Genomic DNA, 24187 nt, shown 5'->3' on the forward strand with positions numbered 1-24187 from the left:
TACCAAAGTTCTTGCAACCCGCAGAGAGTAGTCATGCAAATATTATTTTCCCCTTACTATAAAAGCAGAAAATGAGGCTGAAGACTTCCCCAGAATTGCTCAGTGAAGAAATATCAGCACTTGAACCCAAATACCAGTTTCCCGACTAAACTAGTGATTTTTTCTACCATATAAAGTTGTCTTATTCATCCTTTCATTCATTCATTTATTCAGTCATTCAATAGCCATTTATTAGGCATCCTGTGTATACCATGTACTGTATTAGACACAGAAAGAAATACAAAGTTGGGACAAGATACAATCCCTGTCTGAAGTGCCTTCTAGCACTAGATTTATGGCCCTACATTGCCTCTCCAAGATGGCTTATTTTATCTATAGTTATAATTTATTTATTTTTAAGGCAAACAGGGCATAAATGACTTGCCCAGGGTCACACAGCTCATAGTGTCTGAGTCCAGATTTGAATTCAGGAAAATGAATCTTTTTGATTTGCAACCTTATCTACTGCACCACCTAAAGTGCTCTCTACCTACATTTGGAACCAATAGGAACAACCAATACCAGACTATAAGCTTCTCAAGGGCAGGACCTTTCCCAGCATCTCTCATGGTACTCTGCACATTATTAGGTGTTTGGTAAATATTTATTGCCATACTCTCAGGGCTATTGTAAATTATATCATTTCCTGACCTTCACCCAAAGGCAGCTGCTCTGATCCAAATGGCCTTCCATATTTCAATGTGTACTTCTTTATTTCTGGTCCCATATTCCAGCTGGTCTCTAAATCCATGGTCTTGTGGATTTGTATGGAAATAGCTAGATGGAGGCCAGACTCGTTTTCTAAAGGAAATGGGTAGAAAAATGAATTTGGAACATGACATGCCAAATTCTCTCTCACTTGCTCCAGGTTATAAACTGCAAGGCTTATCTTGCAAGGAACTTTTCTGAAAATTATCCTTCCCTTTGGAACACTGATTTTGAAGAACAGATAGGATCCTGGGAGAGAGATCTATGGTACAAAGTGGCTGAGCAGAGAGAACTTTGTCTACAAACTAAGAATCCCACCCAGCTCTTCTGGGATGAGGATCTGTGGGAGTTATACCTCAACATTCTCACGAAAACGTTTCCCTCCAGTTATTGAAAGGCCCTAGTTGTCACATCATCAGGATTCAAGAACAACCTGAAGAGGAAAACCCAGCTGAAATCATAGCTTCAAGTGAAGAAAGGGCCCCCTTCAAAGACTCCTTCACCCAGTTCAACCTCAAACATAAGAAATCCCACACTGGGTCAGAGAGGTGGTAAAAGGCAGGAAGCTACGCCAACTAGTACTGATTAAGCACTTACTAAAAACTAGGCACTGAGCTAAGCATTGAGGATGCAAAAAGAAACAAAAAACAAAGAAAGAACCACAGCCCATGCCTGCTCTCGAGGAGTTCACAATCTGACAGAGGTTAAAATGTGCAAAAACGACATGAAAAAATATATATATTTATATGCATGCACATAGAGAAACATATATGTATACATATAAATATATAGAGATAACATGCACACACATGGAAATATCTACCTATATATCATATATGCCCATATAGATTTATGTACATATCTTTATGTGTGTATGTATATATGTGTGTGTGTATCTATGTGAATTAGCTTTATACCAGGAGGTCAAGAATCTCTGGGGAAAATGGAAGCTTAAATAGGTCCATATGATTAGTAGAATCATTGTTCATTTCATTTTCACATGTTTATGTATATATATGTTATATACTTGTATATATATATACTTTATGTGCATACATATGTAAATATATACATAAATGCCACATATTTTTTATATTGAGAGAAATAAAGCACTACATAGCTAATATGCTGGGCTTGGAGTCAGGAAGACATCTTTCTGAGTTCAACTCTGGCCTCAGAAATTTACTAGTTAGATGACTGTGGGAAGAATCACTTAATTCTATTTGCCTCAGTCTCCTCTTTGGTAAAATGAACTGGAGAAGGAAATTGCAAACCACTCCAGGATCTCCATCAAGAAAACCCCAAATATGGTCACAAAGAATTGGACATGACTGAAATGATTGAACAATAAATATACCTAAATGATTGTCAGTGATCTCAGAAATAAGAAAGACAGGGAATGAATTCTAGCAGAGTGTGGGACATTAGCTAAGACGTGAAGGAATCCAGGAAAGTGAGGAGGAAGAAATGAGGAAGAAGAATATTCCCAGATATGGGGGACAGTCAGTGAAAATGCCACTGTGGAAAGAGCACTGTCTCTGGTGTCAAAAGATCTATATTTACATCCCTCGCCTTCCCTTCTACACATGCTACCTACTTGACCCTGGGCAAGTCACTTAAATTCCCTTATTTTTTCTCATTTGTTAAAATGAGATTAATAAGGAAATGCTAGTCAATGGCAGAATGACTAAGCAAAACATGACATATGAATATAATAGATGGTATTGTAAGAAATGATGAAAGGGATGATTTTAGAGAAACGTTGGTAGACATGAACTGCTGTAGAATGAAGTAAGCAGAATCAAAAAAGTAAATTATACAATAATAACAACATTGTAAAGATAACTTTGAAAAGACATGAAAACTGACCAATTCAACAGCCAATCATAATTCCATTAGTCTGGCAATGAAGTATTCTTCTTGCCTCCTGTTGACGAGATTATGGATTCAGGTTACAAAATGAGGTATATTTTTTTCTGGTTAATGTGTAGAATATTTTTTGTTTTACCTTTGTTTTGCTTTTTGTTTTATAAATATTTATTGGTGAGCTGTTGCTGTTGTTAAGCATGGAGGTAGGGAAGGGGTAGAAGGTAAAGAAATTAATTTTTGCTAATTAAAAATTATCAAGTTGGACTAGATAACCTCTAGATTCTCTTCCGTTTTTAGGGCTATCATCCTCTTTAGATCCATCTAAACTGATATTTAGTCTATAAAAAAAGTTTCATAGAACATTTAGGAGAATGTCCATTGTCCTCAAAAGTTAGGAATAGATATTCCCCCCCCCAAAAAAATACATTTAATTGTATTAGGAAATTGTGGATTTCACACATTAATCTTTTTAAACCCTTCTGGAATCCATTTTTATGTTTTGTGTATTCAGTCTCAATGGGACATATTCCATAAATTCACTACCCACTTTTCTTGACCCTCAAACCACCTTCTTCAGTGTACAAGACTTTAGGTTTTGGTTTGTTTGTTTTTTCCCTCCAAAACAAAACAAAAAAAAAAGTGTCCATAAAAGATAGGGAGACAATTGCTCCATTTATTTGTACTGAATGGTCCTGAAAGGGGACATTTATGAATACTGGATAATTCATATTACACTCTTACTGATAGACATAACCTGTATTTCCTTTGATTACTCAGAGGGGACAGACCCTCTGCTCCTGAGATCCTCAGCTGTGGTCCCATCTGCATTCAGATCTCTCACAAAGCTCAGATAATTGGGAGCTTATGGTGGAGGCTGGGAATGGGAATGGGAGGAGGGTGGATGGAGTAGATGACATTGAATTGGTCTCAGAGTGCTGAATTTGCAATCTTTTAGGAAATCATCCCAAGACTCCAGGACTACGTGGATTAATTTTGAGTTTTAGTACAAGACTCTGGCAAAACAAGAAGAGAGCACTGGACTTGGGTTTTTGGCTTTGTTGTTCAATGCATGAGTGACCTTGTACAAATTATATAACCTCTCCTGGCCTTCATCTGAAAAAAAGGAGAACATTAGACAGATTCTAAGTGAAGCCCCTTCAAGCTCCAGTATCTATGAATCACATTCTTCTTTCCTACAGTATCATGTGAGTAGAAATAAACAACTGCGCTGATGCTGAAAAGAACATCAAATACAGCTGGATTAATAGATAATAGTAGTTTATATTTCTTTAGTACTTTACAATTCACAGTGTTTTCCTCAAAACAGTCTGTGGGATAGCCAAGTGAAGTATTATAATGCTCATTTTATAGATGAGAATCTCAAGCTCAGACTTGCTCAAGCAACAAGGTGGCATGGTGGATAGACCTTTGGTCTTGGAATCAGAAAGATCTGAATTCAAATCCTACCTTAGGTAGGCACTCCTGGGCAAGTAACTTAACCTCTCTCTGCCTCAGTTTCTTCATTTCTAAAAAAAGAAGTAATACCACTTATCTCTCAGGGTTGTTGTGAGGGTAAAGTTAGATAATTTTTGTAAAGTGCTTTGCAAACCTTAAAAAGCCACAAGAATGCTTTTGTTGTTGTTCACTCATTTTAGTAATGTCCAACTCTTTGTGGGGGTTTTCTTGGCAAAGATATTGGAGTGCTTTCCCATTTCCTTCTCTAGATCATTTTACACAAAGAAACTGAAGCAGAATTAAGTAACTTGGCCAGGGTCATGGAGTTAGGAAATGACTGAGGCTGGATTTGAACTTGGGAAGATGAGTTCCTTACTCCAGTCCCAGCAATCTATCCACTACACCACCTAGCTGCTCATATGAACATTAGCTATTACTTTAATTAAGGCCACCCAGCTAGCAATAAACAAAGTGAGGTCATGAACCCAAGTATCTTCCCTCACGGTCCAGTGTTCTTTCCACTATATTATTCTGATGTAAAATAATCCTGAAAAGAATTATCCCATTTATCTTTGGTTTCTCCTACCCAGCGCAGAAGTGATTGCCTTAAGCAAAGTTCTAGAAACTTTCTGAGCAAGAATAACATCATCAGAATAATAAGGCCTCCCAAGGTATCTGCATCGAAGGACAACATATATTTTAGTAGAAACATTTCAGTTTGGTTTTTTTTTATCTCAGAGCACCATCATAACTCATAGTTGTTCATAGTACCAGAAGATATAGGATTTGAAACTGAAAAGGGGTGTTGCAATCCATCTAGTCAAACGCCTCCTTTGAGGGAGAGCCTCGGGGAAATGAAGAGATTTGCCCAGGATCACATAGATAATAAATGGCAAGGCCAGGATTCAGACTCAGAAACTCTGACTGAATTCAGTATACTTTCCTCCACCTTGGTAAAAACCTAAAATTTTATCAGTGTGTGGAATTCCTAGTATTGAAAGTGGCTGGACTTTGACTTGTATCAGAAGCTCATTTGTAACTTTCGGACTTAGAAAACTGCCTGTAGGATTTGTCCACAACCACACATCCAGAACAAGTCTTTCTGCCTTCAAGCATGGCCCTCTATCATGACACTAGACTGTCTCTTATGTTAAAAATAGAGTTAAATAGGTCAGAATCAGGATAGAAGTAGATGAGAAGAATAGGCTAGGAGTAGAGAAGGAAGGAAGGAAGGAAGGAAGGAAGGAAGGAAGGAAGGAAGGAAGGAAGGAAGGAAGGAAGGAAGGAAGGAAGGAAGGAAGGAAGGAAGGAAGGAAAGAAGGAAGGAAGGAAGGAAAAGAGCTCAAAGATTTCTGGGCTTGTTTCCATGAGAAAGTGACTCTCAGGGCCAGCTAGGTAGCTCAGTGGATTGAGAGCCAGTACTAGAGTTGAGAGGTCCTAGGTTCAAATCTGGCCTTAGACACTTTCTAGCTGTGTGACCCTGGGCAAGTCACTTAACCCCCATTGCCTAGCCCTTACCACTCTTCTGCCTTGGAACCAATACCCAGTATTGATTCCAAGACAGAAGGTAAGGGTTTTAATTTAAAAAAAAAAAAGAAACAAAAGAAAGAAAGTGACTCTCGGTAGTCCAAGGACATCCAGCATGAATAACCCTCTTCTTGGATCTGTCCCAGCTGGCTACAGTCCTGAACCTTGAACTGCAATATACTTCCCTCCCAACAGCTCAGCCTTGCTCTTGCCAAGATGCACTTATCCCTTTGTTGTCTTCATGTGTTTGATTTAATTTAGGTATTTCCTTCAGGAGACTGATCTGTACAATGAACAGCTGTTTCCCTGATGATGATAGCTGTGTGGGGCTGTGTGGTATGGGGTTGCCTCCAATCCTTCGCCAGAAATATTTTTGCTGCCAGCTGCCGAGGACTCTGAAGACTCCAGTCCTGGCCTGTTGGCAGGTACCCTTTTGACAGAGCTTGGGAAGGAAGAAGAGGGAAAAGTACTCTCCAAAAACATACCTCCCTAGGATCTGAAGGTGCATAAATCTAGGATCAGAGGTTCTTAACATTTTTTTAATGTCGTGGACTTCTTTGGCAGTCAAGTGAAGCCTATGAAACTCTTTTCAGGCAAAAATTTTCAAATACATAAAATAAAACATAGAATTGTAAAAGGAATTAATTTTATTGAAATAAAAAGATCACATTTTTTAAAGTTTAGAGATCTCAAGATAAGATTTGGCAATGGGTTAGATATGAATGATCAAGGAGTGAAGAATCAAGGAACAGTCTGAGGTTTCAAAACTGAGCAAAGTAAATGAGAGTGGTGCCACTGCTTTAGACAGGGAAGTTAGAAGGAGGAGTGGGGTTAGAGGGAAAAGATAAAGAGGTTCAGTGCTTAACATATTGAGTTTGAGTTTCCTATGGAATATCCAGGGGAAAATATCCAAACAAAAAAAAAAAGGAGTAGGGGATGGAGTCAAGAAAGTAGCTTAGAAGCCGCAGAAGTCTAATCCTCTGTGACTATCCTTCCATATCAATTTTAAAAAAGAGAACTTCAAAAAAGGCAGAAATCAAAACCCAACAACAAGACAGAGCCACAGGACTCTCCTACTTGATTAATCTTGAAAGGTACAGAGAGAAATTTGAATTCTAGAGTATAAGGGAAAGACCCAACACCTTCCCCACCTACTGAGCTGATACCTGTGGTGGGACTTGGGCAGAGTATGGGATTCCAGGGTAAGGGCTGCAACTGTAACAGATACCTTGATATCACCACATGAAGCTCAGGGCTCTTACCACAGCTGTCTGAGAGGAGCAAAGGAGGGCAACTGGTTATGTACCTTCAGCCTCCACACCTTCACTTTCAGCCTCTGTGGGAAGCTGGGGAAAATCTGGCCTCAGAGCATGTTAGCTCAGCTGGTCACCTCAACTAGTCTAATCCAGTATACCAGAAGAGCAGAGAAGAAGCCCCTTCAGGGCAGAAAAGCTCAAACTCAAAAATTCAGCAAACAAATAGAGAAGCAAGTATACAGTCCACAAGGAGGTGGTAAGAAGAAAAATATGAGGAACAACAGAATTTTTTAAATAAAGGAAATTACAATTGAAAGCGTCTATTCAGATAAAGAACAAAGAACAAATGAAACAGAGGAAGACCAAGGAACAGCAAGCAAAACCTCAAAAACTCTAGTGAATTTGACCCAGGCTCTGGAAGAGCTCAAAAAAATATTTTAAAAAAACAAATAAGACAGGTTGAAGAAAATTGGGAAAATAACTTAAAGAGCAAAGTAGGTCATCTGGAAACAAGCATATGAACTAAAACAAGAAAATAGTGTCTTAAAAGCCAGAATTGACTAGGTTGAAAACAAGGCAAAAAAATTAAAAGATGAAAAGAATGACTTACAAGGATAATACATCAAAAGGAAAAGGAGAATCAAAAAGTCATGGATGAAATTTGGTCTTTAAAAGTTAGAATTGAACAATTAGAAACTATTTACTTCACAAGTCATCAAAAATCTATAAAACAAAATCAAAAGAATGAAAAAATAGGAATATGAAACACCTAATTAAAAAAAACAACTGACCTGGAAAATAGATCGAGGAGAGATAATTTAAGAATTATGGGACTACCTGAGGATCATGACAAAAAAAAAAAGCCTAGACATTATACTACAAGGAATTATTGAAGAAAACTGCCTTGATATCCTTGAACAAGAGGGTAAAATAGAGATTGAAAGAATCCACAGATCACCTCCTGCATTAAATCCTCAAATGACAAATCCTAGGAACATTAGAGCATTAGAACATTCAAGAGTTCCAAGACCAAGGAGAAAATATTACAAGTGGCTAGAAAGAAATAATTCAGATATCATGGAGCCCCAGACAGGATCACACAGGATCTAGCAACCTCCACATTGAAGGACCAGAAGGCTTGGAATATGATATTCTGGAAGGCAAGGAAACTGAGTCTACAACCAAGAATCAACTACCCAACAAAACTGGCTTGACTCTTTCAGGGGAAAGTCTGGTCATCTAATAAAATAGAAGACTTCCAAACATTCCTGAAGAAAAGACCAGACTTAAACAGAAAATTTGAGACCCAAATACAAAATCCAAGAGAAGCATGAAAAGATTAATAAGAAAGAGGAAAAATTTAAGGGCTTTGCTAAGGTCAAATGGCTTATATTCCTATATGGAAAAATGATTATCATTAAAAAGTATTATCATTGTCATAGTAGTTAAAAGATGTTTACATAGAGGGTAGTTAACTGATTAGGATGATATGTTTAAATATATATGTATTTATATATTATTATATAATATAATATATATGTAAATAAAACTGAGGTGGGGGAAGATAATACTAAAAGAAGTGGGAAAAGAAAAGTAAAATGGGGCAAAATATATCACATAAAGAAGCAGGGGGAAGGGGGAGGGAAGGGGATGGGGGAGAGATGAGAAGACCAATATAATGGAAGGGAAGAAGAGGTTGGTGATAGGTAATATTTAAACCATACTCTCATTGGAATTGACTCAAAGAGAGAAGAACAGTCAGACTCATTGGGGTATAGAATTGTTTCTTACCCTATAGAAAAGTAAAAGAGGAATAAGAAATGGGGTGGTGAGGAGGAGAGGAGTACTACAAGGGAAGGAGAGGTTGGGGGTTGGATGACCAAAAGGTTCTATAGTAAGAGGGAAGAAAAAGGTGGGGGGGGGGGGGTTAAGGGGAAAAATATAAGGGAGGAGAAAGGGGAGAGACTGACTAAAAGCAAAACACTGGAGGTAAGGGAAAGAATAGAAGGAATAAGGTTAGGATTAAAGAGGGAAGTCAAAATGGAGGGGAATACACAGATGGTAATCATAACTGTGACTGTGAATGGGATGAACTCACCCATAAAATGCAAATGGATAGAGTGGGTTAAATATCAGAACCCTAGTATATGTTGTCTACAAGAAACAGACATGAGGCAGATAGACAAACACAGGATAAAGGTAAGTGGCAAGGGCAAAATCTATTGGGCCACAACTAAAACAAAGAAGGAGGGAGTATCAATCATGATCTCAGAGAAAGCTAAAGTAAAAATAGATTCAATTAAAAGAGACAAGGAAGGATACTACATTTTGATATAAAGGAATATAGATAATGAAGAAATATCACTACACAAACATATATGCACCAAATGGTATAGAATCCAGATTTTAAAAGAAGAAATTGAAGAAGCTTGAAGAGGAAATTTATAGTAATACTATACTAGCAGAGGACCTCAAACTTCCCCTATCAGAACTAGACAAATCCAGCCAAAAAATAAATAAGAAAGAAGTAAGAGAAATGAATGAAATGCTAGAAAAATCAGAGCTAATAGATGTCTGGAGAAAACTAAATAGGTACAAAAAGGAATATGGCTTCTTTTCTGCAGCATGTGGTACATATACCAAGACTGACCATATACTAAGGCATAAAAACATCACAAACAAATGCAGAAAAGCAGAAATAATAAATACAACTTTCTCAGATGGTAATGTGATAAAAATCATAATTAATAAGGGTTCATGGAAAGGAAAATTGTAAATCAATTGGAAACTAAATGATATAATTCTTCAAAACTGGTGGGTGAAAGAATAAATCAAAGAAACAATTACTGATTTCATTGAAGAGAATGACAATGGGGAGACAACATATAAAAATCTAAGGGATACATCCAAAGCAGTACTCGGGGGAAATTTTATATCCCTGTGTGCCTTTATCAACAAATTAGAGAGGGAGGAGATCAATGAATTTGGTGTGCAACTTGAAAAAACTGGAAAGAGAACAAATTATAAATGCCCAGATAAAAACTAAATTGGAAATCCTAAAAATCAAAGGAGAAATTAGAAAAATTGAAAGTAAAAGAACTATTGAACTAATAAATAAATAAATAATTTATTATTATTATTATTATATTATATATTTTATATATAATTTTATATATATAATATATATATTATATTATATTATTATTATAAATAAAATAAATAAATAAATAAATAAAATAAAAAGACCAGGAGCTGGTATTTGGGAAAAAAACAAATTAAATAAAGTATTGGTTAATCTAATAAAAAAGAAAAGAAGAAGAGAATCAAATTACCAGTATCAAAGATGAAAAGAGTGATCTCATCTCTAAGTAAGAGGAAATTAAGGTCATTGGTAAAAGCTATTTTACCCAATTATATGTCAATCTAGATTAAATGGGTGAATATTCACAAAAATATAAATTGCCTAGATTAACAAAAGGAAAAAAAGAATATTTAAACAATCCCATCTCAGGAAAAGAAATTGAACAAACCATCAAGGAACCCCCTGAAAAAAATCCTTAGGGCCAAATGGATAAACAAGAGAATTCTATCAGATATTTAAAGAACAACTAATCCCAATACTATACAAACTTTTTGACAAAATAAGCAAAGAAGGAGTCTTATCACATTCCTTTTATGACACAAATATGGTACTGATTCCAAAGTCAGAAAGACCAAAAGCGGAGAAAGAAAAATATAGAACAATCTCCTTAATGAACATAGATGCCAAAAATCTTAAATAAAATACTAGAAAAGAGACTACAGCAAGTTATCACAAGAATTATTCACTATGACCAGGTGATATTTATACCAGGAATGCAGGGCTGGTTTAATGTTAGGAAAATCATCCACACAATTGACCATATCAACAACCAGACTAACAAAAAGCACATGTTTATCTCAATAGATGCAGAAAAGGTCTTTGACAAAATACAATACCCATTCCTATTGAAATAGCTATAAAGTATAGGAATAGAAGTACCTTTCCTCAAAATAATAAGCAGTATTTATCAAGCATTATCTGCAATGAGGACAAGTTAGAAACCTTCCCAATAAAATCAGGAGTGGAGCATGGATACCCATTACCACCACTACTATTTAATATTGTACTAGAAATGCTAGCAGTAGCAATTAGAGAAGAAAAAGAAATTGAAGTGATTATAGAAGGCAATGAAGAAACTATCACTCTTTGCAGATGATATGATGGTATACTTAGGGAATTCAAGAAAATTGTAGCATACCAGGCATCTTAGCATCTCGGAAGTATGATTGATGTATTGATATTGTATACTGTATATTCATTTACCAGACACATGGTATGGAAAGGGACAGTCCAAAGGACTAGCAAAGGACAGGCAAATTCCTGGGCTGGGCCTTGACAGCCTCGCTGCCCTGGCTCAGAGTACATTCATTTGCAAGGCATGGGTTGGATTAATCTCCTTCTCTTTGATTCCGTCATTGTCAATGCTACCAATGTAAAAACCTATATCATGTCACGTATTCATTAATCATCTCCCACTTGACATTCCTAAGGTCCCCAATAAAGGCTGGGGAACATGTGCAAGCTTCCTCTCTCTTCCCTTCTCTTCTCTTACACCTCTTACTCTCACAGGGTTTGCCCTCCCTCTTGCCTCTTACAATCTTTTTTTTGTTTGTTTAAACATTATTTTATTTGGTCATTTTCAAACGTTATTCATTAGAAACAAAGATCACCTTTTTTTTCCCCTTTCCCCCTCCCCCACCCCTCCCATTAGCTATGTGTGATTCCTCTGGGTATCACATGCATCCTCAACCCGAGCCCATTTCCATGCTAATGGTTTCCATAGTAGGGTGTTCATTCAGAGTCTCTCCTCCATCATACCCCCTCCACCCCTGTAGTCAAGCTGTTGTTCTTCCTCCGTGTTTTTACTCCCACCGTTTGTCCTCTGCTTGTGGGTAATGTTTTTTTTCTCCTTGATCCCTCCAAGTTGTTCAGGGACATTTCATTGAGACTAATGGAAAAGTCCATTACATTGTACCACAGTGTTTCAGTCTCTGTGTATAATGTTCTCCTGGTTCTGCTCCTTTCACTCTGCATCACTTCCTGGAGGTCGTTCCAGTCTCCATGGAATTCCTCCACTTTATTATTCCTTTTAGCACAATAGTATTCCATCACCAACATATACCACAATTTGCTCAGCCATTCCCCAATTGATTGCCTCTTACAATCTTGATCTTGCGGTGGCCTATTATGTTCCTCATGTCTGACTGACTTATGCAGCGCAGCTGCCCCGCACATCTCCCATTAATCTCTTGGCCATGTGGCCCATGGGGGATGTCCCAGAGCTCTCAACTCCACACAGGTTCTCTTGGTCTTCATACTTATAATTCCTCCACTTGCTTTCTCTTTCTAGAGAGGTTATTATGGAGCTCGCTTGTCCCCAGGTGTTTTACCTTGTAGTCTCTGAGTCTTTATTCCTGCATCTCTTCCTCTGACTGCCTTATCTATCTCACATCCATATTCCTCTAGCCTCCATTCTCCTTCTCAGGTCACCCACCCACAGATAAATTATATAGGACTCCGTGGAGGGTCTCTATAAAAATCAACTAAAAAAGCTAGTGGAAATAATAACTTTTGCAAAGTTGCAGGGCACAAAATAAACCCATGTAAATCATTAGCATTTCTACATATTTCTGACAAAACTCAGCAACAAGAATTAGAATGAAAAACTCCATTCAAAATCATTCTATATAAAATAAAATATTTGGGAATCCATTTGCCAAACCAAATTCAGAAATTATATGAATGTAACTACAAAACACTTTTCACATACATAAAGTTAGATCTAAACAATTGGAAAAGCATTGATTCTCATAGGGAGTACAAGCTAGCATAATAAAAATTACAATCCTACCCAAATTAATTTAGTTATTCAGTACCATACCTATCAAACTAACAAAAAACTTTTTCATAGAATTAGAAAAATTATAACAAAATTCATCTGGATGAACAAAAGACCAAAAATATTAAGGGGACTAATGAAAAAAAAAATGAAGGATGGTGGCCTAGCAGTACCATATCTTAAACTGTACTATAAAGCAGTGGTCATCAAAACAATATGGTACTGGCTAAGAGACAGAAGGGTAAATCAATGGAATAGACTTGGGGTAAATGACTTGAGCAAGCTAATGTTTGATAAACCCAAAGATTCCAACTTTTGAGATAAGAACCCACTATTTGTCAAAAAACTGTTAGGAAAATTGGAAAACAGTATGGGGAAAATTAGGTTTAGATCAATATCTCACACCCTAAACCATGATAAATTCAAAGTGGGTAAATGACTCAAATATAAAGAAGGAAATTAAAAATAAATTAGGTGAACATAGAATAGCATACCTGTCAGATCTATGGACAAGAAAAGAATTTAAGACCAAGCAAGAGATAGAGAACATTACAAGATATAAAATTAATAATCTGGGTATTAAATTTAAGTTTTTGTATTTAAAAAACAGTGCAACCAAAATTAGAAGGAAAGCAGCAAACTGGGGGAAAATTTTTTATAATAAAAATCACTGAAAAAGGTCTAATTTCTCAAATGTATAAGGAACTAAGTCATATTTATAAGAAATCAAGTCATTCCCCAATTGACAAGTGGTCAAGAGATATGAATAGGCAGTTTTCAAATGCAGAAATCAAAACTATCAATAATTACATGAATAGGTATTCTAAATCTCTCCTGATTAGAGAAATGCAAATATAAACAACTCTGAGGTACCACCTGACACATAGCAGATTGGCCAGTATGATAGTAAAGGAAAACAATAAATGTTGAAGGGGATGTGGCAAAAATGGGACACTAGTACACTGCCTGTGGAATTGTGAATTGATTCAACCATTCTGGAAGGTAATTTGGAATTATGTCCAAAGGGCTTTAAAAGAATGCATGCCCTTTGATCCAACAATACCACTACTGGGTTTGTACCCCAAAGAGATAATAATGAAAAATGTTTGTACAAAAATATTCATAGCTGCGCTCTTTGTGGTGGCAAAAAATTGGAAAATGAGTGGGTATCCATCGATTGGGAAATGACTGAACAAATTGTGGTATATGATGCTGATGGGATACTATTGTACTCTAAGGAATGACAAACTGGAAGATTTTTATGTATATTGGGAGAACTCAATTGTAAGGGGGGGAGGGGTTATTTTTTAAAGAGTTGGACTTGATCATTTAAGAGTTTGGTCACTATGAATTTAATTAATTCCAAAGAGATTTTATTTACCATTTATTTACAAAATGTAGAAAGAGTGAAGCAAGCAATCAGAGAGAGGATAAAGTAAGATATCTAGCCTGAGCACTAAGCAATTTACTCCCAGCCCCTCCAGGCATGGAGAATTAGTTTCAACCAGCCTCAGCAAAGCCAAGGACCCAGAAAGTCTCTTCAGAAAATCCATCAGTTAAGTCAGTCTTTCACTCACCAAGTGTCAGACCAGTCAGCAGATTCTTCTGCCCCTCTTCACTAGCTTCAACTTGAAAGCATGAAGAATTTTTCCCGTCTCCACTTCCAAAAATGAAGAACACACCTCTTACAGGAAGTGACAGCCCCTTTGAAAGACATTTTCTCTTGCATCACTTCCTGTGTCTTCCCCTAATTTTATGTCTACCAATCACAGTTGATGCTTTGTTTTGCCCAGAAGGCAGTCAGTTGATTCTGATTCGTCATCCACTGTCACACACCTGGGTCACAGACTTCCCACTTCATGATTAAATGGGATATTTGCACTTTTGGTGATTAGATCTAAATGGACAGATCTTCATACTTAACTTTTAAGTACCATGTTCTAAAAATATACAGGGGTTACAATTTAATCTTCACAAGCAGGGGAGAGTTAAGTTATATATATATAATTGTTATAATCAGGGGAGAGCCAAATCCAATCTTCACACAATGAACTGATGCAGAGTGAAATGGACAGAACCAGAAGAACATTGTACACAGAAAGTAAAACTTTGTGGAACAATCCAATGTAATGGACTTTGCTACTAGTAGCAATGCAACAAGCCAGGACACTCCTGAAGGACTTATGGGAAAGAATGCTAACCTCATTGCGAGAAAGAACTATGGGAGTAGAAATGCAAAAGCAAAACATATGACCTTACTTATCACATGTATATATGGGTATGGGATTTGAGTTTTTGGGTTTAGGCTTTGAAAATCACTCTATAGCAAAAATGAATAATATAGAAATAGGTACCAAGTGAAAACATTTGTAAAATCCAGTGGAATTTCTTATAGGCTTTGGGAGAGGGAGGGAAAGAAAATGAATCATGTATACATGGAAAAATATTTAAAAGTAAAAATTTTTAAATAAATAAATTATATGCTCAACATATATATATATATATATATATATATAGAGAGAGAGAGAGAGAGAGAGAGAGAGAGAGAGAAAGAGAAAGAGAGAAGTTGCAGTCATGCATTGCAAGGGTCACTTGATGAGAAAAGATCACATCTCCTTAGGGAACCATAGAGTAGACATAACAGCAAAATATGGGACTCGATTTGGTCCAATCCATGTTCTGAATTTCTCCCTAGTCGAGGAGGATAATTTAAAACAAGCCTATAACAAAGGGAAATTCAGGACTGGAAAGAAAAACTTGGAGCAAAACAACTGAGGGGCATATGGTTCTCTGAGAGAGGTAGTCCTATCTTACCAAAAGCCTTGTATTACTATGTATGCAATGCTATTCATGAACAAAAGCATTATGACACACAAGCAATCATCGATTCTGTAAAATGATTTTGGGCAACTCCTAGAATTTCCTCTTATGTTAATAGAGTTTGTCAGAAATGCAAAATCTATTTACAGTTCAACCAAGGAGTGTTCAGAACCAACGGTTTGGGAGGTCAACCATTGGTGTATATTCCTTTTGAGAGTTTACAACTTAATTACATATGCATGCCAAATGACAAAGGGTTTAAGTATGGTCTTGTCATAATAGATCATTTGACAAGATGGTCAGAAGTTTTTCCAGCTAAGAAGAACACTGCAGCTTTTGTGATAAAAATCCTTTTGAAAGAGATTATTCCCAGGTTTGGAATTCCTCAATCTTTATATTTGGACAAGGGAAAGCATTTCACACATCATATACTCCAAGAAATGTATAAAAACCTAGGGATAAAAGGAAATTATCACACTGTATACCATCCTGAAAGTGCAGGTCAGATTGAGAGATTCAACAGAGATGTAAAAACACTTTTTGGCAAGGTCTGTACAGAAATATATCTATCCTGGACAGACGCTCTGTGAATAGTAATGTTTCATTTCAGGACAAAGCGGAGTGGAGACTTACACTTATCTCCATTTGAGATGTTATATAGTCATGCAATCTGGAATGGTAGAACACAAAAAACCTGCATATGTATCAATGTTGGGAGGAGATTGCCAACTACATAAATATATTCAGGCTTTTAAATAGAGACTCAAAGAATTGCATGAAATGGGCATATTACAACAGAGAGTTCCACTAGACTATTCATTGCACAATATAAAACCTGGAGGCATAGTATATATAAAGAATTTCAACAGAAAATCAGTAACAGATTCAAAATGGTTGGGTCCACATGAAGTTCTGTTTGTTTCTCCATCAGCTGTAAAAGTTGCAAACAAAGATTCATGGTTCCACTGTTTCCACATAAAATTATAAAAACAAAACATAGACATAGAACAATCAGAACACTCACAAACTACTCAAAACTTAGAATCAAATAAAAACCCAGAGAATTAATGAAGAATACACAAGAGACCACTGAAAATTCCAGTAACTAAAACCAATAAACATTACATCACACTCATATATTGAGTTCCAGTGCAAGAAGAAAGATCCCATCAGTCAACATGTAGATGACAAAAATCTGACTACCACAGATGAAGAAAAAGAACAAAAGATAGAAGCAAAGAAGAAATGGATCAACTTACAACAAAAAATGGACAATTAGAACTTTAAAACTTGCAAAAAATGACAGTCCAAGGAAAAAGACAAAAGAGAAACTGTATATGTAAGACTAGTGCAGCATAAACACAAAAAACACAAATTAACCTCACACTATAAAAATGCAAACAACACTACAAAACTTCAAGAAAGAAAAGAACCTACAGACAACTAGTTAGACAAAGGACACCTTACAACAAAAAGGGTAAGTATGTGCATGCACCAGGACATATTAGACATGACATAAGCTGATTTCTAGACATGGACCTTGAATAACTTGAAACACCTCCATGTACTGATGTGAAGTGAAATGAGCAGAACCAAGAGAACATTGTACACAGAAAGTGAAACATTGTGGAATGATCAAATGTAATACACTTTTCTACTAGTAGCAATGCAATGATCCAGGACAATCCCAAGGGACTTATGAGAAAGAATGCTATCCACATCAAGAGAAAGAACTGTGGGAGAAAAGCATGATTTATCACTTGTTTATATGGTGCCTATATGGATATAGGATGTGGGGGTTTGGTTTTTAAAAGATTACTCATTAAAAAAAATAATATGGAAATAGGGATTGAATGATAATACATGTATAACCCAGCGGAATTGCTTGCCAGATTTGGGAGGGGGGAAAATGAATCATGTAACCTTGGAAAAATACTTTAAAATAATATTTTTTAAAAAGGAGCAACTCCTACTCCCAAAGTCTCCTGTTGCCCCAAAGTCTAATCTCACCTCATCCCACCAAAGACCTCCTCAAGTCCCAAAGTTTTCTGTCAGATACACAGAATCCAAACTATGGAAGAGTCCTAAGAAATCTTCTAGCCTAGCCCATCCCTAAGACGAAATGCTTTTTAAAACATTTTTTGAGAAGTAATCACCCAGCCTCCACTTGAAAACTCTTAGCAAAGGAGAATCTGCTGCCCCCTGAAGTAGGCAATTCTACTTTTGGAACTTCTCATTGTTAAGATATATTACTACATATTGAACTTAAATCTACCTTTCTGCAAATTCCATCTTCTGCACTCAAGCCAAGGGAAAAAAGTCCCCCCTTTTCTACAAGATAGGTACTATCTTCTACCTGCCTCCCCCTTATTTTCTATTAAACCTACTCTCCTCCAGGAAATGTATCCTTATTCTTTTTACCCATCCTTTTATTACATATTTTCCAGTTCTCTCATATTCCTCAGTACCCTCTTCTGAATGCTCCCCAACTTCTTTGTTTTTTAAACCCTTACCTTCTGTCTTAGAACCAATACTATGTATTGGTTCTAAGGCAGAAGAGAGGTAAGGGCTAGACAAAGGGGGTTAAGTGACTTGCCCAGGGTTACACAGTTGGTCTGAGACCAAATTTGAACCCAGGACCTCCTATCTCTGGGCCTGGTTCTCTATACATTGAGCCACGTAGCTGCCCCCTCCTCATCTAATTAATGTCCTTTCTAACCACTAACTCTTAACACTAAACATAATACCTCAGCTATCTTCTGATTAAATAAAATCAAAGCCGGACTTTCAGTCCTTAAGATTTTACATTGACTTCCTCACTTCCATATTATTATGTACTGTTAATTTTCATTAAGCTTATAGTCCTCCAAAACCCAACAACTTTTTTTTACACAGCCTGTAGTCCAAGCCACCTGTCCTCTTTTCTTTGTATAGTTGATTTCTTGAACCCATGTATGGGAATTTAAATGTAACTCTATTCAATGTTCTTATTAAATTTAGCCCCTTGTTCTAGATTGCTAAGCTTTTCTTTTAAGATTCTGATTGTCATTCAATGTATTACCAGTCCCTCCCAACTTCATATCATTTGCAAATTTGACATGTGCCAGCTTTGCTTTTATTCAAGTCTGTTGAGATGTAATATTAAAAATAGTAGAGCTGCGCATAGGTCAACACAGATCCCTGGAGCACTATAGTTTGAAGACCCATCTAATCCTCTTCCTTTCAGGAAATTCAGGATATCTGTCTGTCTTTAGTGCTTTGATGACACTTCTCCTATTCATCAGGATTTTTCAGAGACAACTGACAGCAAGTGGGCAACAATGTCCCCCAGTTATTTCAGAACTTTAGGATGCAGTTCATTCAAGCCTGATGAATTGAACTCATTGGTGGAGTCAGGTGTTCTGTGACTTTCTTCTCATTTGTCTTGAGATTTAATTCCTTGTGAATAATTTTCTTGCTTTTTTTTTAAACCTTTATCTACCATCTTAGAACTGATTCTAATTATTAGTTCCAAGGTAAAAGACAGGAAAGTGCTAAGCAATTGAGGTTAAGTGACTTGATTAAGGTCACACAAGTAGGAAGAATCTGAGATCAGGTTTGAACCCAGGACCTTCCATCTCTAGATCTGGTTCTCAATCTACTGAACCATCTTGTGAATAATTTTCTATTTATTTTTCTCAATCCAAAAGCCAACATTATCCTTCTCAGAGAAAACAAAAGCAAAATTATAAAATTGAGTTCTACTATCTCTGTAGCATCCCTTACCATTGACCTATCCACAAAATTAAGCAGCCCCATCCTCCCTTCTTTGATCTTCCTCTTTTCCCCAAAGTAGCTTTAAGAACAAAACAAAACAATAAGTAAAGAAATCAGAAGAGGTGGAAGGAAGGAAAAGAAGGAAGGAAGGAAGGAAGGAAGGAAGGAAGGAAGGAAGGAAGGAAGGAAGGAAGGAAGGAAGGAAGGAAGGAAGGAAGGAAGGAAGGAAGGAAGGAAGGAAGGAAGGAAGGAAGGATGTTAACAGAGAAAGATTATTCAGAAGTTTAACTCTCAAGCAGAAAAAGCAGCAAATAAAAGGAAACATAAGTAAGGAAATCAGAAGAGGTCAAAACACAATAAAACACTGGCAATAAACAAAAATAAACAATGAAATAATATTATATTGTGATAGAAATTGGAAAAATCTGATAAATATTACACAGAAACTGACCCACCCCAATCTAAGCAAGTAAAATAGAAAAAGATTGGGGAGGTGTAGACATGATCAGAAACTACATTAATAGATGAACAAAGAGAGGAGTGAATAAAATTTTTGACCCCCAAAAGTCTTAATTTGTATGAGGTTCATAAAAAAGAATAAAAAAAGAACATGTAAGCAGGGAAGCAAGAAAATCCAGTCACCTTCCCAAAAGGGAGAGCTGGAAAGAAGGATGGGAAACTAATCTACCTCCTGACCTTCCCATGGTTTCTCCTGGATTTCACTGTTCTAATCAAAGAGCCAAATACTAGACAGCAGTATGAACCTCACCCACCCTTCACCCCCAAACTCCACCATTTCTTTTCCCATGCTTGCATCTTCAGAAGGAAGTTCAAGGATATAATTCATTATGACAATGGAAAGTTGATTGCTTGTGTAAAATATGTAGGATTGAGATTAAACTAAGACATTGCCTACCTGTGAAGCAGGTGTATAATCCTAGGGATTTCTCTAATCTTTATATTTTCAAACATCTTTATATTTTTGAATAATATTTTATATTGCTCTCTCAACTAAAATTCAGCACCTAGTCTACAAGGGTTTCTTACCCAGTCATTTGGAGTTGTATGGCTCAGATTTGTGCATGAGGGAGGACTTCATGTGTATGTCAAAGAGACTCAGGTGAGCTCAGCAAACCATGGCTCAACATGGGGTAATTATCTATTAGATTTAATCTTCTCACAGCCTTGAATTCCTTCAAGTCTCCATTTAGAATCTCACTTTCTGCCAGAAGACTTTCCTGATTCTCCTTAAAACTAGTGTCTTCCCTCTGAAACGACCTCCATTGTTCCTGTAGGTGTCTTATTTGTACATAATCATTTGCATGTTGTTTCCCCCCACCAGATTGTGGGCCCCTTTAAATCAGGGTCTGTTTTTTTGCCTTTCTTTGTAGCATGAGCACTTAACACAGTGCCTGGAACATAGTAGGTGCATAAATGCTTATCGACTCGACTTGATGCTCTGTTTGGTTGCAATCTTTTTCTATTTTACTTGCTTAGATTGGGGTGGGTCAGTTTCTGTGTAATATGATGGTAGATAATACTCTTATCGACAAGATTATCGATCTCTTGGAGCATCAGAGCATTGTCAAGAGTTGCATGAGCTGAATGGGCATCCCTGGAAGAAATATCTAAGTCAGTCAGATCCCAAGTCCATTGAGGAACTGAAGCACTGTATTCCTCTCTTGGACAGGCAATAGAGATGGACAATGATTTGGGCCCACAGTTCCGTAGGAGGAGAAAATCTGACTGGATCACATTTGGAAAACTATGCAGAATTTTCAGACATCCCCACTATTTGCTGCAGCAAAAGTTCACCCCTTTTAATGCCAACCTTCTCTCAGGGGTGTTCAATGGCTCTGGACCACAAAACAGCACTATCTCAGAATCAAAATGATGAGTAGCCCCAAAGGCAATGGGAAGGTACATGGCAGCTGAAAGATGGTTGCAGCATATGAACCACAAGAATTTCCATGTAAGAAGTGATATAAAAGACATCATCGAGAATCTAAATGATTGGGGCAGCTAGGGAGCACAGTGGATAAAGTGCCAGGTCTAGAGACAGGAGGTCCTCCGTTCAAACCTGGTCTCAGACACTTCGTAGCTTATGATCCTGGGCAAGTCACTTAATCCCCATTGCCTAGTCCTTACCACTCTTATACCCTGGAATACTTAGTATTGGTGCTAAGACAAAACTCAGCTCCAGGGTCCCCTCCCATAAGAAGTCAATGCAGATCTGCCCAAAGGCTAGTTAATGCCTTGCCCCCTCCCCACAAGTTACCTGGCGCTTCCTTTGGCAAATGTTTGCCATGGCAGCCAATGATGCATCAGAGGTCGAGATCCAGACTTGGAGTCAGTTTGTCTTGAGTTCAAGTCCTGCCTCTTGGCTAAGTGATTAGTGAGCAAGTCCCTCCATCCTTTTACTGCTTCTGGCAATTCTCCAGGACCATAAATTGAAGGACTGGCAGAAGCCTGCCCTGTTGAAGGGAGTCTCCTCATGGAGAATTTCCTATGCCAAACCACATAGATGGTCTCAAAAAGATTATGTGTATTTTTCATGTACTTAAATGTATATGTGCTATTTCCCCTATCGGATATAGACTTCATCAGGGCAGGAGCAATTTATTTTTATCACTTGGCACAGCATCTTTTGTTGAATAAACTAATAACAAATATCATTTAATAATGTAATAAATAATTTTAATAATAAATTAAATAAATAAGTTAATAAGTTAATAATAAATTAAATTAACGATAAGCTAATAAGTTCTTACTAACAGATTGGCACCGATCTACTCATAAGAACTTATTAACTTGTCATTAATTTAATTTATTATTAAGAAATCATCTATTAAATTAAATTCTTTATTATATTATTTAATTATTTAATTAATTTATATTAAATTATTTATTACATAGGGGATAAGAAGGCAGAAGGGTGGATGGAGAGAACACCTCCACCAGGAGGACCCCAGATCTAAATGAACATCCCTGTATGGTTTCCAAGCAGAGCCGCTGCCTCCTAGGCCTCTGCTTCCTCTGGCTGGGAAGCCTGGGGCCTGGGACTTGCTCCTTGGGCACCCTGAAAGGGAAGCTCTGACCATTTGACCCAGTCTGGGTTTTCAGACTCAGCTTGACTTCCAGGAATGGATGGCACTGTTCTCTGGGCACATCATTAGCTCATCCCATTAAAGTCAAGGGAGGAGAAAGAGGAGGGACCCCTTGGTGGGGTGTCTAGCTACTTGTCTTACCTATGGCCTAGACAAAGAGTGCTGCAGGATTATCCCAGTCAAGAGCCCTGGAAGGCCAGAGGCAGTCCAGATACTGCATTATGCATGAGCTGGGATGCACACTGCCCCAGGAAACTGAAAAGAGGAAGAAGGGATGACTCACAAAGCCCAGGGCCAGCATAAGGGTGGGATTCACATTACCTGCCACAATTGCCCCATCTGGGCAAGGGGGGCCTTTATTCTCCCCCCACCCCCACCCCCAAGCCTCAGACTGGAATTGTAGGCTCTTAGCTACCTCCTTCTGGAACAGAAGAGAGGCCCAATTGTGAGGGCGAGAGGAGCCCCAGGTGTGGCTCGCTTGGCACACAACTGGATACCCACATGGCTTTTTAACCCCAAGGCCCTGTTACTAAAGCCCTCCAAATTCTTTACACAAAAGGAGCTGCTCCTCCCACAGCATAATCATCTCCTCATTAATGACTCCCCCTTTTCTTGAGAAAGATGGGTTGATTCACCCATTCCATTCCCCCCAATCCCAATACATGGCTCTAGGCCCTTTTCTTAGGACTCTATGTGAGACTAGGCCCTACCCTCTCTCATTCTGCCCAAGGTAACAAGGCCTTCTGGAGATTCAGGCCTATTGGCACTCAGAAAAAAAAAAACTGGAAGGCCTTCTTCCTCTGTCTCCTCCCCCCCAGATGTGGGGTGCCTCCACCACTTTCCAGGAAATAGGGCCCCAACAAAGGGGTAAAGAAAAAATATATGGTACACTTTACACACTAGCAGAGCAAGATAATTTCTCCTCTTGGCCTCAGTTTTCTCATCTGTAAGACAAGAGGGTATGGGAGGGGGGTAGCTCAGCCAGCTATAGAGGTGGGAGGTCCTGGGTTCAAATCTGGCCTCAGATACTTCCTAACTGTGTGAACTTGAGCAAGTCACTTAACCCCCATTGCCTAGCCCTTAGCACTCTTCTGCCTTGGAACAATATACAATATTGATTCTAAGAGGGAAGGTAAAGGTTTCAAAAAATAATATATGGGAGGCAGCATACACAAGAGACAGAAGGCCAGTTTTGGATTCGGGAAAATCTGATTTCAAGTCTAGCACTCTATGACCAAGGGTGAATCACTTTAACCCTCAGTGCCCAAAGTGGCTTTATAACATTGAAAATTACAGAAGGGTTACTGCAGGGAAACCGGAGAGTTTCCACTTTGGAAGTTTCCAATACTGATGGAAGTATAAACCCAGACCAAACAGAAAACAAAGTGGCATATTTGTACTAGATAGACGCCCTTCTAAGGAGGAAAAGGTATAGAAAGAAGGGGAGGAAAAGAAATGGAAGAAGACTCATCGGTACAAAAATATTCACGATGGCTCTTTTTTTGTAGTGGCAAAGAATTGGAAACCAGAGGAACACCCAAGAGTTGGGGAATTATGGCATAGTAATATAATGGTTTACTATTACACTATCAGAAATGATGAAAGGGATGATTTCAGAAAAACTTGGGATGATTTATATGAATTGATGCAGTGTGAGTAGAACTAGGAGAACATCTTATATAACAGCAACAACTTCATAAAGAAAAGTGCCTTTGAAAGACTCAAGAAC

General features: G+C 37.6%; 1 long non-coding RNA gene across 1 annotated transcript in view; it reads right to left on the bottom strand.

Moving 5' to 3' along the window:
• The window catches only part of LOC103105530 (uncharacterized), a 22994-nt gene extending 243 nt beyond the window's left edge, over positions 1 to 22751 (bottom strand). The window contains exons 1-3 of the long non-coding RNA XR_458517.3: positions 22600 to 22751; positions 2617 to 2674; positions 1 to 840 (exon numbers count right to left, since the gene is read on the bottom strand). The exon at positions 1 to 840 is cut by the window's left edge and continues 243 nt beyond it. This is a non-coding gene — a long non-coding RNA (uncharacterized LOC103105530). The remainder of the gene's footprint in view (positions 841 to 2616; positions 2675 to 22599) is intronic.
• Positions 22752 to 24187: the final 1436 nt, after the last annotated feature.

Source organism: Monodelphis domestica, chromosome 1 (genome assembly GCF_027887165.1).
Source record: "Monodelphis domestica isolate mMonDom1 chromosome 1, mMonDom1.pri, whole genome shotgun sequence".
NCBI classification, from domain to species: domain Eukaryota; kingdom Metazoa; phylum Chordata; class Mammalia; order Didelphimorphia; family Didelphidae; genus Monodelphis; species Monodelphis domestica.